General features: G+C 42.2%; 1 protein-coding gene across 1 annotated transcript in view; it reads right to left on the reverse strand.

Moving 5' to 3' along the window:
- The window catches only part of IQCM (IQ motif containing M), a 1,609,700-nt gene extending 1,600,875 nt beyond the window's left edge, over positions 1–8,825 (reverse strand). The window contains exon 1 of the mRNA XM_078676908.1: positions 8,184–8,825. The gene's annotated coding sequence lies outside the window, so the exon portion shown is untranslated. The remainder of the gene's footprint in view (positions 1–8,183) is intronic.
- Between the last annotated feature and the right edge of the window lie 11,241 nt (positions 8,826–20,066).

Raw genomic sequence — 20,066 nt, forward strand, 5'->3', positions numbered from 1 at the left:
TGTCGCTATGTGGAATGTCTGTGGAGATTGGTTCCCACTGAGCCTCAACACCATGCTTTGTTGCAACTCCTGCTTACAATGGCAGCAGGCTGTAATCTATCACGGTTCTATAAATCCCTTATTAGAATGGTCAGAAAACCCCTTGAAAATATTAGGGCCTATGAGAATAATGCCTTGGGATGGAGTTGGATGACAAGAACTGGCTTCAAATCTGTTGTATATACAAACCATTTCTAGGAATATTAGGCTTTAGTTCACACCGTTTAATTATCTTCATCAGACATACTTATCCCCCTCCCGGAATTGCAGGATACTCGGGGGTGATCCTAGGACTTGCCCTCGCTGTATGTCAACATCAGCAGACTTTTTCCACATGGTCTGGAGCTGTCCCCAAATGGGAAGCTTCTGGAAGCACTGACACAACACCAGGGGATATGTTGAACAGGGAATTTCCAAGTAAACCAGAGGCTTGCTCTTGGGTCTGTTCCATAGGGCCATATCTAAAAAGGCGGGCAAAAGTTCCTTGACTTAGCCCTGGTGTTCGCTAAACGATTGGTTGACATGACCTGGAAGTGAAGAAGGGGCCCTGCTTATGTTAAATGGAGACATGATGTGGAACACTGGGCAAGTGCAGAGGAAGAGGCCTTACAAAGCGAAAAGGCAAATTACCTGTGTTAAAATCTAATAGCAGGCTTTTGGGGGGACATTATTCAGTCCTTTATGGAATAAGATGCCCCTGTGGTAACACAACCTGGACCTGAATCATACACTGTATATCCTATGTCAGCCTTCGTGAGACCAATATGTAGGTAGTTGATAGTCTCTCCTGATTAGAGTACAGACCTTCCTCTTTTATAGTCATTATAATTTTATTACTGTTTCTCTTGCCCTATACTTCGGTCTTAATATTATATCTTTAGCTTGCAGCTGGTTTGCTCCTACTGCTATTGTTATATTTTCTAAACAACCTCCTTTCTCACTGTTAAACATCTCAGATTTCCACTAATTGCCTTGATGGAAGATAATGTATGCACTATGCATTTTCATTTGTAGGATGTACATAATGGAAAAAAACAAATCCCTATAAACAGAGGTCTAAAAAACATATTCAAGAATTCAAAATAAGAGATTGGCAGTCTAGCTAAAGGAAGTGGCTTTTTCATTCCAACACAGATCTGTGGCAGGACGAAACACCACTTCCCATATAAACATGGCTTTGTGCCACATTGAATTACTGCAAACAATTAAAGATCCAATGTGAATTCCACTATTAGACACCAAAAAAGCTGTGGATCGGGTAGCATGGCAAATCCTGTGGGAAGTGATAAACAGGAATAATATTGAGCCAGTAGCTGTAAGCCGGGTACATATGACGGACTCAGACCTAAGGGCTAAAATCTTAGCGATTAACATCAGATACACAAATCCAACAAGGTTTAATTATATAATCAAAGGTAAAGATTACCATAGTGAGGGGAGTTTTCTATCTCTATAAAACTCTTTTTTCATGACCAAAAATCATCAATTTGTTTAGATATATATCTCAAAATATCATTATATAGCTACTAGCATTTAATATATGTTACATAGTTACAACAAAACATTTTCTTATCTTAAAACCATTTCTTTTACATCATACTATCAAACACCTTTATCAAAACCCATAAAGTGCAATTAGTGAAATCAGTCCATAGTTCTCAGGTTTAGTGCAGCATGTCCAATTTTATGACGGTATCCTTAGATTCCATTCATTCTACAAGAACACAGGATCATTTGACCTGGTTTGCTTCTTTATATGCCAACCTATTTATGGATTGTATGAGAGGGAGCATGCCTGAAACAGAAGTCTACATGCTGGGTATGAGAATGTCATTTTGTGTGGACATTTTATTGATGATATTTGTATGTTATGGAATGACACTAAAGAAGATCCATTTGCCTATCATAGTTTCCTTAATGATAACGCATATAAAGTTAAAATAAAACTTTGTTGGAACTATTACTGTATACATATTTTGTATTTAAAAATATATCACCCTCATGGCAACATTTTGTGTAAGCTATGCTTGAACCCAACCTTAACCAACTGTGAATTACATTACAAATCAGCTCACCCAAGGTAGAAAAAAGCTAACAACCCATAAGGGGAATTCTTAAGACTTAAAAGAAACTGCAGCCAAGTTGCAGTATATAAACAAGAAGCAAAAGAAACACATAAACAATTTGAAGTTAGATGGATCCTTTGGGATATTGAGTCAAACCAGAGATAGAGCAAATGCTATTTGAGTTAAAATGTGTTAAAGAACAATAATCGGACAAAACAATCATGGAATAGGAATGATGGGTCTTAATTTAGTATGGAAGGTAAACAAATGTATTAAATCCTCAACAGAGATTGAGCTCCATTGACTGTAGATAAGGACATTGGAAAATATGTGGCACATAAGGTATGCTTGGTTCAATTTCACGTAATTATGCGCTATTCACCGCAAAATGTACTGCTTAACGTGCTATTTGCTGTAGACAATCACAGTGCACGTATGGGAACAGAAGAACGCGAGCAGCTGTTGATTGCAGTGCTTTTGTTTAAATGTCTCCTCACATCAAAAATGGATATGAGGACGCATTTCATGCTACAATATAGCACAATTTTACTGATTTGCATTTCACATAATTACGCATAATTTCACGTAATTTTTCTGGATTTTTGTGTTATTACTCAAAAGCAAATTGCACAAAATGTACAAACCCCTGATATACATATGCTACATCTATTATATCTGAAATGAAGCTTCCGAAACCAACACACGGGTGCTTTAAATGTAACTCTTGTAATAGTTTTAAATATATTGACACTAGTACAAAATCTTTTTCGGGCAGTGAGGGAAGTGGACACTACTATATTAATGAGTTCACAAACTGGAATTTAGAGAAAAAGAAAGGCCCCCACACTGTGGTAGTATCTACCTTTGATTGATACATTAAGCTACATTCTTGGGTTTGGGTTGTTTCGATTATCAACGTAGTGGGTGGAAGCTTTTATGTACAGAGCCTCTTGTAAGGGAGCGGAAGCAACACTCCTCAACCCTTCAAGCATAAGTGAAAATTCAACAAAGTATACATCAAGGGTGCCCATTGTCACCTACATTTTATGTTACCTTTATGGAACCATTCTTAAGGAAACTGGCTGAAGTGATTATACCAGAGAGATGCTCTGGCTGCCAAGTCACCAATACTGCATATGAAGACGATGTTGCGATTTACACCCCCAAACTCAAAGGAACCATTTAGATAACAGAAGCATTTTTTTTCGCTTGTGGAGCTGTAGAAGGGTATAAACTGAACCATGAAAAAGCACTACTATTACTAGTAGGGGAATGCATTAAGAAAATTTGCAGGTAGTACAGTGAGCTAGCTGTTTGGGGGTTACGCTGACAAATGGCTTCAAAGCTGCACTGAAGGCCTAATATGAAAATATATAAACATGGTGTGCCGCTTTATTAAAGAAATGGATCATCTGCCAATAATGTTATCTGGAAGAATTAAAATGATATTGCCAAAATTATATTACTTGTTTTACATTACAACAATAATTTGGTATATGATGCCACCATTTGTCTGAATTGTACCAAGCACCTATTGATCAACAGTGGATACTGCGGAAGTAGCAACTATGGGAAAGGTACAGGGGGACCTAGAGTGGAGACTATAACATACATTAGTTGCGTCTTCCCACTTGAGTTCTTCAAAGCAGATGTCAACTAAGGGGCTAAGTATATACTTAGTGAATTTAGTGATAACATCAGATTTTTCCCAGGAAAATGGAGAGGACAGCAATAGTTATCATACATAGGAATGGGCCCAAAGAAGTACCAAGTAACTACTGCCTGATTTATTTTATACATTCACTTGCTAAAACATATAGCAAACTCATTCTGAGGTGAGTGGAAAAACAAATAGAGATACAAGGGTTTATATCTAACCTCCTCCATGCAGGATTCAAAAATGTAATATGCAGTAAATAATATGATTTCTGATACAACTCTATCTAATGAAGTATATCCATTCAAGGAAATGAAGCTTGTTTGGCATCTGTAGCACTGAGCACAAACTTTGCTTTGATTACCAGGTTCACTCTCTGGTGTGATTTAAAATAAATGGGTATATTCCCATATATGCTTCCTGCATTGAAAGATCTTTATACAAAACACTTTGCATAGTAAAATGTGGCCCAAATGGGGAGTTGGGAGAGACATTTCATATAACCCAAAAAGTAAGGCAATGATGTGTGGAAACATCCACATGTTTACATGTATTCATTACCCTCGTCGTCAGAGTAATTGGAAATGCTTAGCACCATGTCCCTAGATTGGCAGATGAACCTGTCTCAATATTGCTGTTTGCTAATGGTGCTGTTTTACTCTCATGCATGAAAATGGAGTTCCAAACTTTCCTATGTAGCTGCACTGAGTATTGACAGGTTAAACGTTCAACTATAAATCTGAATAAAACTAAATTAATAGCCAAATTATGGAAATGTTCAAACAGATGGATTTTGTATCAAGATGTTAAGTTAGGAAAAAGTACAGTGCTATAATTATTTGGGCATCAGGTTCAAGAGAAGATGGGATGGTCTAACCAAGTGGAAATATCAGAGAAGATGCATATAGATCAGCTGTACTGCAAAAATTAACTAATAAATTGGGCTACAGATGGTGCCACACTATAAAGTGTTACTAAGCGCAGGTGGTCAATGTTGCCTTAGGTGGCCATAAATTAGGCCTAGGAGAAATTTGTATTACGCCGGAGTAATCAAATAATTTCAGAAATTGTGCATTATTCTTGTGATACGAAATTATTACATTTGCCTAGCTTGAGTAATTAAGGGTAATTTGGGGCACAAATCCTACTGCCGGAGCACAGGAACAATGAACCAAGAGAAAGCTACCAGCTGCTGGTTACTGCTGCTCATGCACCAAGATGCCCCTGGGTGATTTCTGCACTATATTAAATATAAATAACATAACATGTCCTGTAGCATGTAGTGCTATTTTCTAAGTGAAAATGTATCCTCTGGCCCATTTTGGACATGAGGGTGCATTTTACACTAAAAAGAAAATAAGCCTAAATGCTCAATTACAGTTCCCACAAAATAATGAATCATTGTGAGTAATTTTGCAAGAATTAGTGGTAATTACGCTACAAAGAATTATGCAAATTATGCGCACCCCTACTATAAATGTGTCTAAATTTGAGCCATAAAACCGAAATTCTTAAAGCAATTAATGGACTTCCTCCAAGGTACGTTGACTTTATTATATGTGGAAGTCAATCCAAACAATGTGGTGGTAATGGCAGTATTATAATTAGGGCTCCAAGTTTCAAGGTATTTTTTTTGTTTTTACATTTCCTTCTGTATTTTTTCATATTTATTTTATGGTAATTTTATCTGTATTTATCCATATTTATTTTGTGCTTATTGTAAAAAAAAGTAGCTCTAATGGGTGTATTTCCACATTTATTTAACAAACAAATGTTGGGCCTGATTCACAGAACTAACTTAAGACAAAATCCTAAACGTACTACCTTTGGTATTCACAGAAGGCATTTAGCAGTAGTAAAGTTAGGATTTTGTCTTAAGTCTTTCTTAAGTTTATCTTAGGTCTGTCCTAAGTTTTTCTTAAGTTTGTCTTAAGTTTGTCTTAAGTCTGTCTTAAGTCTGTCTTAAGTTTGTCTTAAGTCTGTCTTAAGTCTGTCTTAAGTCTGTCCTACGTTTGTCTTAAGTCTGTCTTAAGTGTGTCCTACTACTTTTGGTATTCACAGAAGGCATTTAGCAGTAGTAAAGTTAGGATGTTGTCTTAAGTCTGTCTTAAGTCTATCTTAGGTCTGTCCTAAGTTTGTCTTAAGTTGTCTTGTCTGTCTTAAGTCTATCTTAAGTTTGTCTTAAGTCTGTCTTAAGTCTGTCTTAAGTCTGTCTTAAGTCTGTCCTAAGTCTGCCCTACTACTTTTGGTATTCACAGAAGGCATTTAGTAGTAGTAAAGTTAGGATTTTGTCTTAAGTTTGACTTAAGACAGACTTAAGACAGACTTAAGACAGTCTTAAGACAGTCTTAAGACAAACTTAGGACAGACTTAGGACAGACTTAAGACAGACTTAAGACAAAATCCTAACTTTACTACTACTAAATGTCTTCCGTGAATACCAAAAGTAGTACGTTTAGGATTTTGTCTTAAGTTAGTTCTGTGAATCGGGCCCTTTGTTTACTTATGTTTGAATGTGCAATGGATTTTAGCCATTTACAGTAGTTTGAAACCACTTGCATCATAGAACAGCTTAAACAGCTATACTGCTGCAGTTATGAAAGCTTTACTAGGATTTTTTTTTTAATGTTCCTCCCCTGCCTATCAATCTTCACAGCTATTGACCTAGTACTCATGACTGATAGTAGTATCACTATTTAGCCGTATTTACTAATAGATTCAGTTTGTTGGTTTTTTTTTGTAGATTTATATAGCGCGAACTCGATCCGAAGGTATTGGAGCACTTTACATGAGCACCAGTTACATTACACAAGGACACATTCATTTTTTTAGTAGGCACGGGGAGATTAATTTATTTGCCCAGAATCACAGGATGTGGAGTCGACCTCGAGGCTCGAACCTTGGTTTCCCAGCGCCAAAGTCAGCAGTCTAGCCATAAGACCACATCCTCTCCCCATTCAGTCAAGAAAATAGATCATTTTCTATCTGTATTTATCTGTAAAAAACAGAACACTGGAAACCTTAATTATATTATATTCGATTAGTCTGGAACCTCCTTATCAAATACATAATTACGACTGTATACAATGAAACTCGTAGAAGAAGGGATTCGGATGCTGCATGGTAAAAGGTCAATTTGAAACCCATGCAGGAGCAAAGCATGCCATGCTTTAAGATATGGTGATTCAATATTTTGAACTATATGTACAAATTGTAAAAATATAAAATGTGGTGTACCCATAGTGATGAGAACTATGAATGGCCAAATGAAAGCTTGCAATACACTATTGCATTTTCTTCCTCTTGGATTCGACTTCATGCACCTTACCAAGGTTAAGATTCTCACTGAGTATTCTTGACAGCCATTGCACCTTATCTGAACATTGAAACACTCAACCCGGATCTTAGATGTACTTAACTTCAATATGCATAGGATGCAAACGTTGAATGTGCAGCATTTTGTGTGTGTGTGTGTCATACTCCTTTTTTTAAATCTTTTTTTTGTTAACTGCCTTATGGATTGTTTTAATGCAAAATAATAAAAAAAAATGTATAGGTTTTGGTTGGACTTGTACTAACTACCATCTGGTGGTCGTTTGTGAAGATGTCCTATAGTTGGTCTACTATTGTCTTGATATAGTACCGACAATGCCTGCCGCTATTTTAAAACATAAACAAGGATTGGGAAAATTATTAGGCCTTGCCTTGGAAGACTACAATTTCCTTTTTAGAAATGTACACAATTGAAAGTAAAAGTCTAAAAGTAATGAAAAGTCAATAAGTCGCCATCTACAGGTGCTGTGTATGTCTAAAAAGAATGTCAAAAAGGGACCATTGCAAATATATATAATTTATAATGAAATGAAAGTATAATTCTGCCTACCATCCCTGGCCCTGAAATTCACTAGTTTACGGGCGGATGTTCAAGGGTGAAGCCCAAAATATCTTCACTCACAGTCAAGACAGCCAATGGCTGAAGTGAAAATTAGATTGCAGTTAAACAGAACAATGGATAAAGACGTGCGACTGAAAGAGAGGGAGAGACAGAGAGAGAGAGATTGTGATTTTTTAAAAAAAATATTAAAGTCAAGAACTGTAGCAGGTCTAAGCCAAAGCTAAAAATAAGTCATAGATTACCTGCTTTGTGCTGCTTTCCTAACTCTTCAGCTGGTTGGCCCTAAATTGTGACTTGTAATATAAATGTAATGGAGCAGCAAGTGATGGCGAACAATAATGACTAATGAAAGTAAGGAAACAACGTAACCTAGCCCCCTTGCTACACTTCCAAAGTAAAATTGCAGGGACTGTCAACACACTAGCCAACACAACCACAGATTGTTTTCACCGTCTGTCAACAACTTTCCTTCGGAACCTACCCGCCCATCTCATAATAACCAGGCTTATAACCCTGGCGCACTCACGTGGGGGAGGGAGGGGTGTCCGGATTCAGGGTCTCGTTCTTCCTGCGCTGCTGGGACTGCCTGGGGTGTTACTCCTCTGCTCCCTCCCACTTGGCTCTGCGTGGGTGAGAGTTGGGTGGGCAGGGGGTGCGGGGCGGGTGGTCGATCACAGGGTGCCGCCTCCTCAGCTCGCCACTGACAAGTGGGCTGACAAGGCACCTCTCTGAGAGAGGGCGCTGGGCGTTGCCAGGCGACGAGCCGCCTCTTCTCCCAGCTTGTCAACAACCTTTACGCAGTCTTTAGTTCCTACTAGAGGAGCATGCCTTGGGGCGTCCATAGCAACGGCACTGCATCACGTGACGTGCACGTACAGTCACAGAACCGGGGGCTTATCCTGGCTCCGCCGAATCTCTGGGATGATTGTCCGCCTGCGGGGGCCGGTTTGCAGAGAAGATCAGACTGACAACTACGACCCGTACAAGTTAGGGATGGCTCCTGCTCCCTGGCTACTGGCTTCACCTGCGCGATACCACTCCTGGTACCTCTGGAGACACCATCAGCGCAAGTTCTGCCGAGATCCGCCATCGAAAACCCTTCGTCTTCGCATGACGCAGGAATCAGAGGTGCACTGATTGTTACTGAGGACCTGATCCTGACACTTGACGCCTCACGCCCTCCAACTGCCGTGACGTAGCAGAGGAATCTGGGGGTCAAGGCGAAGTGAGGGGGATGAGAATGAGAGGGGGCGGCGGGAATGTCACACAATTGAACCTCGATTTGGTGGTTTTCTGGTGTATGGATTCACTGTCACGTGGACAATGCAAAATATCCATCTACCTTTCAGACTATAGTGACTCAATCGTAAAACAAATTATATTTGTGGCAAAATCAAGATTTGCGGAGGAGGGGGGAGCATGTCTGATCGACATGCCAGTTCTTCGGAAAATAGCTACGCTGTGATATTAATAAATCACATTTAAATGGGAGTTAATTTATCGGGCCAATAGGGCTTTTAGTGGGAGGTCAGGATATGCTGTGGAATGTAGTGGCAAAACCAAAGGGGATGATGGGCGGAGTGTTGAACATTGCAACCACTCACCCCCAGTCAACTGATCTGGGTTTAATCCATCATCATTCTGTAGCTCACTCCGCCATCCCAGTTCAGACATGGCCATATGCAAATCAGTCTGACCCTGTGCCTCATGGGAACAGTCCAGCCCCGAACTGCCAAGCCATGTCTTCCCTGGACCGGAAACAAACATCCTGGGACCGGTTTCTGGCTAATCAGCCGTCATCAGCCAGGCTACATTAATCCAGTGACAAAGTGAGCAAGGGACCCACGTCTGGGCATACCCTGCCAACTTAGAGGGAACAAAGCAAAACCAAAGGGGATGATGGACAGAGTTTTGAACATTGCAAGCACTCACCCCCAGTTATCTAATTTGGGTTTAATCCATCATCATTCTTTAGCTCACTCCGACACCCGAGTTCAGACATGGCCATGTGCAAATCAGTCTGACCCTGTGCCTCATGAGAACAGTCAAGCCTGAACTGCCAAGCCACGTCTTCCCTGGAACGGAAACAAGCATCCTCGGACCGGTTTCTGGCTAATCAGCCGTCATCAGCCAGGCTAGCTTGAATCCAGTCACGAAACTGGTCCTAGGATGCTTATTTCCAGTCCAGGGAGAACCTGGCCTGGCAGTTCGGGCTGGACTGTTCCCATGAGGCACAGGGTCAAGATGGATTTGCATATGGCTGGGTTCAAACTGGAATGGCATGGTGAGCAAAAAAACAATGGATTTAGGCCCAGATCTCTGTACTGGGGTGAATGTATGATATTGTTCTGCATTCTGTCCATGAATTGTTTTTGCATTTGTCACCCCGAGTGGGATGGGTATGCCCAGACGTGGGTCCCTTGCTCTCCATGTCACTGGAGTCAAGCTATCCTGTCTGAAGAGGGGTGAAACCCCAAAACCGGTCCTAGGATGCTTGCTTCCAGCCCAGGGAGAATATGGCCTGGCAGTTCGGGCTGGACTGTTCCCATGAGGCACAGGGTCAAGACTGATTTGCATATGGCTGGGTTCGAACTGGAATGGCATGGTGAGCAAAAAAACGATGGAGTTAGGCCCAGATCTCTGTACTGGGGTGAATGTATGACATTGTTCCGCATTCTGTCCATCAATTGTTTTTGCATTTGTCACCCCGAGTGGGACGGGTATGCCCAGACGTGGGTCCCGTGCTCTCCATGCCACTGGAGTCAAGCTATCCTACCTGAAGCCGGTCCTAGGATGCTTGTTTCCAGTCCAGGGATAATATGGCCTGGCAGTTCAAGCTGGAATGTTCCCATGAGGCACAGGGTCAAGGCTGATTTGCATATGGCTGGGTTCAAACTGGAATGGCATGGTGAGCTAAAAAACGATGGATTTAGGCCCAGATCTCTGCACTGGTGTGAAGGTATGACATTGTTCTGCATTCTTTCCATCAATTGTTTTTGCATTTGTCACCCCGAGTGGGATGGGTATGCCCAGACGTGGGTCCCATGCTCTCCATTCCACTGGAGTCAAGCTATCTTGGCGGAAGAGGGGTGAAACCCTGAAACCGTTCCTAGGATGCTTGTTTCCAGTCCAGGGAGAACTTGGCCTGGCAGTTCGGGCTGCACTGTTTCCATGAGGTATAGGGTCAAGACTGATTTGCATATGACTGGGTTCAAACTGGAATGGCATGGTGAGCACAAAAGCGAAGGATTTAGGCCCAGATCTCTGTACTGGGGTGAATGTATGACATTGTCTGGCATTCTGTCCATCAATTGTTTTTGCATTTATCACCCCGAGTGGGACGGGTATGCCCAGACGTGGGTCCCGTGCTCTCCATGCCACTGGAGTCAAGCTATCCTGGCTGAAGAGGGGTTAAACCCCGAAACAGGTCAAAGGAAGCTTGTTTCCAGTCCAAGGAGAAGCTGGCCTTGCAGTTCGGGCTGGACTGTTCCCATGAGGCACAGGGTCAAGATTGATTTGCATATGGCTGGGTTCAAACTGGAATGGCATGGTGAGCAAACAAACAATGGACTTAGCCCAGATCTCTGTACTGGGGTGAATGTATAACATTGTTCTGCATTCTGTCCATCCATTGTTTTTGCATTTGGCACCCTGAGTGGGACGGTTATGCCCAGACATGGGTCCTGTGCTCTCCATGCCACTGGAGTCAAGCTATCCTGGCTGAAGAGGGGTAAAACCCCAAAACCGGTCCTAGGATGCTTGTTTCCAGTCCAGGGAGAATATGGCCTGGCAGTTCGGGTTGGACTGTTCCCATGAGGCACAGGGTCAAGACTGATTTGCATATGGCTGGGTTCAAACTGGAATGGCATGGTGAGCAAGAAAACGACGGATTTAGGCCCAGATCTCTGTACTGGGGTGAATGTATGACATTGTTCTGCATTCTGTCAATCAATTGTTTTTGCATGTGTCACCCAGAGTGGGATGGTATCCCCAGACATGGATCCTGTGCTCTCCATGCCACCGGAGTCAAGCTATCCTGGCTGAAGAGGGGTATAACCCCGTAACCGGTCCTAGGATGCTAGTTTCCAGTCCAGGGAAAATATGGCCTGGCAGTTCGAGCTGGAATGTTCTAATGAGGCACAGGGTCAAGACTGATTTGCATATGGCTGGGTTGAAACTGGAATGGCATGGTGAGCAAAAAAACAATGGATTTAGGCCCAGATCTCTGTACTGGGGTGTATGTATGACATTGTTCTGTATTCTGTCCATCAATTGTTTTGTATTTGTCACCCCGAGTGGGACGGGTATGCCCAGACATGGGTCCCCTGCTCTCCATGTCACTGGAGTCAAGCTATCCTAGCTGAAGAGGGGTGAAACCCCGAAACCGGTCCTAGGATACTTCTTTCCAGTCCAGGGAGAACCTGGCCTGGCAGTTCGGGCTGAACTGTTCCCATGAGGCCCAGGGTCAAGACTGATTTGCATATGGCTGGGTTCAAACTGGAATGGCATAGTGAGCAAAAAAACAACGGATTTAGGCCCAGATCTCTGTACTGGGGTGAATGTATGACATTGTTCTGCATTCTGTCCATCAATTGTTTTTGTGGAATGTCGTGGGGCCTAGCCTAGGCCCTCATTCTCAGAAAGCACACAGAGATGTAAGTACGAGGAGTGAGGGTACGTTCTTGCAGTTCCCTTTTATTAGCGGTGTCTCCTGACTGATGACGCTTGGAAGTGGATGGATGTTTGTTAGTGTAGGGGCTGTACTCTTATGTATCCTCAGGCTACTACAGTCCCCCTATAAACCAAAAGAAAAGTCAAAAAGCCCGGCATTGGAAAACCACACTGGACACCACTGTGAGTCTGTTGGTCTCAAGAGTCATCAGCAGGTCAGGGGTGAAAAACTACAAATTGTGCCACCTGCAACAAGGCGTTGTCACTCGAGTTCATAACTGAACCTGATGTGAGGCAGGGACGAGCATCTCTTGGGGATATACCTGTTGGGATCAGGTCCAGTGTACAGTGTGAGGCAGGGCTTTAAGTGGGATGAAAAAACTGGGGGGTCTCTCAAAGGAGCGTGGCTAATGTAATTAGGGGGTGGCTTACAAACTTAAACTAAAAATCTGTGCTTAGCATAGTGTGCCGCCTGACTTATATTTTGCTGTTTCAGTCACTGCATCCAGATATATGATAAAACAAGTAACATTATACCTACAACAAGTCAGGACCATTGGCTTTGTCAATGGCTGTTAGTTGCATAAGATAAATAAGCAGCAATTGTGACTTGTATGTAATATTGAAAAAGCTTTGACTTAAAGCCCTGGTGACACCAAGACGATGTTGCTGCTCCTAAGTTTCAATAAGAGAAGGGAAATCCAGAGAGAAAATGACTCTCTTTAAAGGATTTCCCTTCCCCTACAACGCTCACCTGGCATGACGTCATGCCGTAACTTCTCCACTAGTGAGAAGTGAGCAGTGTGAGCTTTGCATATCAATGTGCCTGCTGTCACTGCAGTCTGGAAAAAACACAGATCGCCTGTGCCAGGGCACCAAACAGCGCGCGATAGAGACCTCTTTCAAGGCCCCCTTCAAAAAACTGACGGTGTTCAGACCCGGTGAGACCCGGCCCACTTCTTTAAGGGTCCTCATCCCTAATGCTTGGGGCAATTCGTGGTTAGTATCTAAAATTCAAAACAATGCATCAGGAGCATTGCTGGTGTCATATGGAGTTCATTGTGAAACATATTTTTTTTTTGCTGTGTCAGTCTCCATACAGTTTCAGAGGGACTTGGAAACCTGTCACCAACCTCTGAAGTCTTTCCCTGGGCCACCTTTGACATTAGTATTCATCAGTGAAGAAGTGCAGAGTCAACCTTTTTCGAGATGGAGACTCATTGGACCTGTCACCAATGGCTGTGTGTATGTTGCGTGTGCGCTGCCTTGTTGCTCGTGGAAAACTCAGAGGCAGGTAGGTCATGGTGAAGGTGTGGAAGTGGATTATTTAAAATCCACTGGTGCAGGGGCTACCCTTCGTCCACGGGTTCTTAACAAGTAAAGAGGAATTGACACTGGAGTGAAGTACAAACCAAAGGTAATTTATTAGCATTCATGAATGGGAGCACATCCATCAAGCACCATAGAGATACTCAAGGAGAAAGCACAATGAACGATGGTTACATGGGTTTTTATAGCAAAAGATCACAAATAAGGTACGCTCAGCGGTAAATAGAGCTTTGGGAAAAACACACAAATGAGGTAACAGTAAGAGGTAACAGTAAGAATCAGCCGCTTTGGTGTCTTTTGCAATTGTCGCGTCCTAAGGCTCCACAACAAGATATGCTATCTGAGTAAACTTTACTTGCGGCTTAACCATTGTCTGAAAAACCCTGAGCAGACGCCAGCTGTTCATTTGCACTGACTCTGCATGTATACACAGTCTACAATGCCGCAATTTAGATTCTTTACTCATGTTTATACAGATGCGGTGTCAAGGATAGAGCCAGGCTGGAAGTAGGGCAGGGGTGAAAAATGGATGAGGCATTGCTTAATCATGAAATGAGAAAATCAGATTTTACATTTTAACAGCCCTTCCTTTTCAGCCTATGCTGAATCCATTTGTGAAAGAACATACATTAATCTCTGATATCAATGTTCATAAGTTTGTAAATTTCAGTTTGCATCATCATTTCTCGATTCAATTCATGAATATTAATCGGGGAAGGTTTAATATTATTACAAGTGGCTATACAAGCGGTACATATTGTAGGGGCACATTGAATGCAGCAACAGCAGGTGAGAAAGATGATTCCTATAGTTACTATTCCCATTAACAATTTCCAGCCCCAAGTAGAAATGATTCTCCATAACCACTTAGACCAAGTCCATGTTCCTTGGTCTTGAAGTATTTCCGCAGCTATTTTATGCAATTTAGAAATGGCGTCCTAAACAGTTGGGGCGTGGTCAGGAATGAATACACAGCAGCTACTACCAATATTGCGACATGCTCCACCATGATCAGCTAACACTACATCTAGGACCATCCTATTTTGCAATGTTACAATTCATGTTATAATTTGGAGATCTTCCGTAATATTTCCAAGAGCCATTGCTGTCTGATTAGTTACTGCTTCTACTACTCAGGTCAGGCGTCAAATCTTTCTACTATTTAGAGCTGCACCAACAAAGAAAAAGAATCCCAATTTAAAATCAACATATTGCTGTAATGCTGCATCAGTTTGATCTACTTCATTATTATTTATAGTTCGTTTAAATGTATTCAAAATAATGTCATTAAATAGTTTTTGATCTTTGTGATAAGACGCAGGTGCTAAGAACACAGGCGGAAGCAAAAAGGACATGCAACATATGCCGGACCAACTGACTGGTAGATAATAATAACCTTTGTTTCCACAAATGAAGTAAGTGTTATGGGAAGATAGAAAACTGCTATTGTTTGTTCCAGTGATATTCACCACTATAATACAGTCACTTTTCCCCACAGGAATACTGCCAATACTGCTCACACAAAGATCTGCTCGGGCTCTGGTTACAGCTATAACAGGAGGTCCATTACCTTAGGCTGTTCGAGTGTTAGGAAAAACGTATCTTGTGGAGGAATTTCCTGTGCGATACTCCTCCATTTCCCATACAATTCCCTTGGCCTGCGGGAGGCCTTCATCATCGGGCTAACACACCTTATTTAGCTGGGCAATGAGTCTTCCAACATCAGCTAGAGTAATATTACTGATTGTAGAGGCCCACAAAAGTGCGAACCAGGCTCCACAAGAGCCATTATGTGAGAATTTCAGGGGAATGGGAGGCATTCCTCCCTTTTTCTGATGAGCTGGCATCATTCCACAAACCCAGCAGTTGGTAGTATTCGTAGCCTTATGAGTATGATGTAACATTTGTGTGAAAGTGTTATTGAGGTAGGACATTCAATGTTTTTTTTCATGATAGGGAAGAGTGAAGTAATAATGTTCCATGGGGCAGGAGTAGTAGTGGGCAATAAGTTTCGAGCCAGAATTACTTTCTCCATTGTCCAAAAAACTCCTGCCAATATAATCAATAATATGATCAGAGTCACCATACTCAGAGTCTTGACATTGCTTCACAACTTAAATCCCAATCTCTGCATTTCTCCTTCTCGGTATCAATAAAACCACAGGTTGGAGAGAGGCCCAGGCTCCACTGGACACGTATAACAACCCACTCTGAACCTAGTTCAGCCGATTCTGTGATCCTACCGTGTCACAGACAAACCGTTCCACTAATTGAAACTGGTCCTCCGGTATCTCTATCTGCTCCTTTCCTTCCTTGGTCGTAAATCGTACCTTGTTGCCGAAGTGTCTTCGTTCAGAAGAGCAACACTTTTCTGAGTTTGTTAGATGTCTTTCAGATCGTTTCTGCCTTCTGGTTGGAGAACAGTTGCTGGGATTCGTTTGCAATGTGCAGCATTTATCCAATTGCGTCTGTTGGTGACACGGACAGCAGTTCTGGTTGCCAGCAAGACTTGCTCGGAGTTCTTCCAACGAGGTTCCAGATTCTTTGAGGGTTGAACGTTTTTCACCAAGACAAACTCGCCTGGTTGGAGACCATGAGCCAGACCCTCTGATTTGTCTGGTTTAGCTTCATCCACCTGCGGGTAAATCAGAGACAACTTTTCAGTCAAATTTGTCAGGTAATCACTCAAAATAGGGTACTGTATTTCTTTGATCACATTTGGCCTTAGGGGTCCCCACACATTCATAGGCCTGCCAAAAACTATTTCATAGGGAGAAAATCCAATCTTACTATGTGGGATGGAACGAACAGATAACATCGCTAGGGGTAAAGCATCTGCCCAATTAAGGCCCGTTGTTGCCTGTATCTTTGCTAGTTTCAACTTCAATGTGGCATTGTATCTCTCTACTAGGCCCGCTGCCTGGGGGCATGAAACTTGTGCTTTACCCCTAAACCCTTCATTGGGTACTCTATTATCTAGCCAGTAAAGTGGGGGCCATTGTAACTCCATAGGACTCTACAAGCCCCAAAACAGGGGAAGAACTCCTTCCAACAGAATTTTAGCTGTTGTCAAAGCTGTATTATCTTTGGTTGGATAAGCTTCTACCCACTTACTAAAGGAACAAACCACTACTAATACATACTTCAAATTATTGCAGTGCTCTAACTGAATATAATCCATTTGGAGTGCTTCAAAGGGTACCTGGGGTGGAGGAAATCCACCAGTAGGGGTTAATACTCCCTTCCCAGGATTGTGCTGTAGACTATCATGCAATGTTTGACCAAATTCTCAGCTGTTTTCCGAATAGGCTGATTATCCCAAACCTGTTCTAGTTGGGAGATGGTGTTTTTGGCACTGACGTGAGCAAGTCCATGAGACATAGTCACAAAAGGTAATAAGTAAGCATAGGGTAACTTCCGTTTCGACATATCTTTTGACCTCCAACATCCCTCATCATCTAACTCTCCTTCCTTTTTCCATTCTGCCTTTTCTTGTTCCGTAGCTAACTGCTGTATTTCTCTGATCTCTGTATACATATTTTCCCATCTTTCAGCTTGGGATCGTAATACATACATCCTACTTGTGTGTATACTTGCAGAATTTCTTGCAACTTTGTCTGCAAAGGCATTTTCTTGTCCCACTTTATCTGTAATTTTCTTGTGGGCACTACATTTGATAATGGCTACACTCTTTGGCAATGTCAAGGCAGTAAGAAGACTATTTACCAATGCACCATGCTGTATTTTAGAACCATGAAAGGTTAGGAATCCCCTTTCCTTCCAAAGCTTGTCAAAATTGTGTGCCACACCAAATGCATACTGAGTGTCTATGTAAATGTTCACTGATAACCCTTCACTAAATTCACAGGCCCTCAAAAGCACCATGAGTTCAGTTGCTTGGGCTGATTTTTGCGGAATACGGGCTGTTTCTAGCACAGTTTGTAATGTGGTTATGGCATAGGATGCAGAGGTGGTGCCATCAGGTAAGTTCAAGCAAGAAACATCCACCCATAATTCCCCCGCAGGATCTAGCAAAGGTGTATCTTTAAGATCTATTCTTCCCTGAGTTTGTTCTTCTGTTAGGAAAATACAGTTGTGCAAAACATAAGTTTGTTCAGCTGGCAAAGGTAACAATGTAGCTGGGTTCAATGTCAAACATCTCTCAAGTGTGATATGAGGTGCCAAAAGTGTAAGTTCGTATCCTGTGAGCCTAGCACTAGTCAAGTGTTGCGTCTTGGTCTGATTAAGGAGTGCGTTACTCAACACTGTCCCCTCAGATTGTTTTAAAGAGATGGCGGTGGCAGCAACCGCTCTAAGGCAGCCTGGATGTCCTCTGGCACTTGGGTCTAATACAGCCAAAAAATAAGCACATGGACGATGCTTACTACCATACAGTTGTGTCAAAACCGAAAATGCACATCCTCCTCTCTCGTGTACATATAATATGAAAGGCTTAGCAAAGTCTGGAGTGCCTAACACTGGAGCAGAACAAAGAAAATCACAAAGCTGCTGATATGCTTTCAGACATTCAGATGTCCATGGTAGAGGAGAGGGGAGTGTCTTTAGTAACGAGGGACAAAAAAGGTTTGATGATAAGTAAAAAGTTGGGGATTCACAGTCTACAATAGGAAGTAATACCAACTGACGTATAGTAGAACGAACATTTGAAGGGTTAAGACAGATACAGAAAGTACAGGATCATCAGTCATTTCAGGTGCAGTGGCCTGGGATGGGGGCGCAGTGGCCTGGGATGGGAGGGGTAAGGATGTACCAGTACTGGTTAGAAAATAGGGAGCTGGACAACCGCGGGTAGAGGTGGAGCCGGAGGTACAGGGGGAACGACATTTGGTGGTCATGGGGGTGTAGTGTAGTTCCTATAGTCCCAATAGGCTCTGCGCATTGGAATAATATCTTCAGTAGTGTAGACGTAGGACTGAGGTTAACTAGGTCTCTACTGACTATATTAGACTTAAGTGTTTGCCAGCTAGCTCAGAGTTCACTAGAAACGTTCTCGAATAAGCGAGGAGGAGTTTAACCTCCCTGGATAGACAAGAAGGGATTTAGTTTCTGACAACCATAAAACATGACAACTTTGCTCTCCCTGAATAAGAGTATATCTCTAGAGTCGTGTGAAAAGAAAAGACAGCTATTTCACTCAGTCAAAGGTGCGTACTTAGTTTCACCAGATTGCAGAGAAAAAGAGAGACGGGCGTTTTCAATAAAAGGTGTTATTTATTGAGCAGTCTCTTTCCTCATATAAGAGAAATGAATTGCTACAATTTGCAATACTTATAGTTAAGTAAAGTGCATACAGTAAAAGCAGGATTATGAAATAATACTGTAAAAGCATTGATATGGTTTCTTAGCCATATGATACTTTAAAATGGATAAAATAGATACATACATATATACATTGACTAATCGTACTCAACTGGTGCTTCTAACTACGCCTACCCCGGTGTACCTGACCTAAGCCTAATACATGGGAGGGAGTAAGTAAGTAGCAGTTTAAGTTAAGTTTGGTTTGCCAAGAATCTAACTCAAGAATTCCCTGTAAGGGTGTAGTCAGTTCAGTACCTGGGTATTAGAAGGCAGGAGGGCTGGTATCTCTCTCTCAGGACTCGGTATCCCAGTCACCCGCAAGGGTAGGCTGGAAACGCCGGAGGCTGGATTTCTTGGCAAGAGAAAAGACAGCGTCTTTCTCAGCGCGTCAAGAAGGAGGGGCAGTGTCCATGGGCTCTTGCATCAGCGGGGCTCTCGGGCAAGTAGTCGCTGCTCCAGATTCACCACCACCGTGTGTTTGCTTAAGGCAGCGTTGGTATATTTATACCTGAAAGGTGCCGAGTTTGACGTAAGGATGGACATAAGACGTCAATAAAGATGTCACTAAGGACTGGTCGTTCTTACAGTGCTTTACAGGAGTTCTCGGACGAAATCAAAACAATAGCAGCGGGGATTTCCCAGGTTGCTGGAGGCTTGGATTTGTTTAAGAAGTCGGTGTGCTTTCTAGGGGGCTGGAGGAATAGGCTTGCTTAATGTGACAGCATGCGCTATGACCGAATTATGAAAAGGGTTTCTTTGCCGTTGCAGGGATATTATTGATTTATAACCGGACAAGGGCAAAGAATAGGATATTGATTCAGGTACCTAGATAAAACACAGTACACCCACTCCACGAATTCATGTCCATAATTACTAAACTAAGCAATAGTAAACATATCTAACGGTGCATGTGTATACCGATCCACCCCAAAATACATTATTTTGCATCTGAAATGGTATATGCGAAATACACGAAAAATGAGTATAGGTACTGTTGGACCTAGGGAATCCCAAGTCACATACGGTAGCTTGGCACTAAGTGGGAAGGCCTAACTCCAGGGAACATGTGCTAAGTTTGCGTCACACC

Source organism: Lissotriton helveticus, chromosome 2_1 (genome assembly GCF_964261635.1).
Source record: "Lissotriton helveticus chromosome 2_1, aLisHel1.1, whole genome shotgun sequence".
NCBI lineage: Eukaryota > Metazoa > Chordata > Amphibia > Caudata > Salamandridae > Lissotriton > Lissotriton helveticus.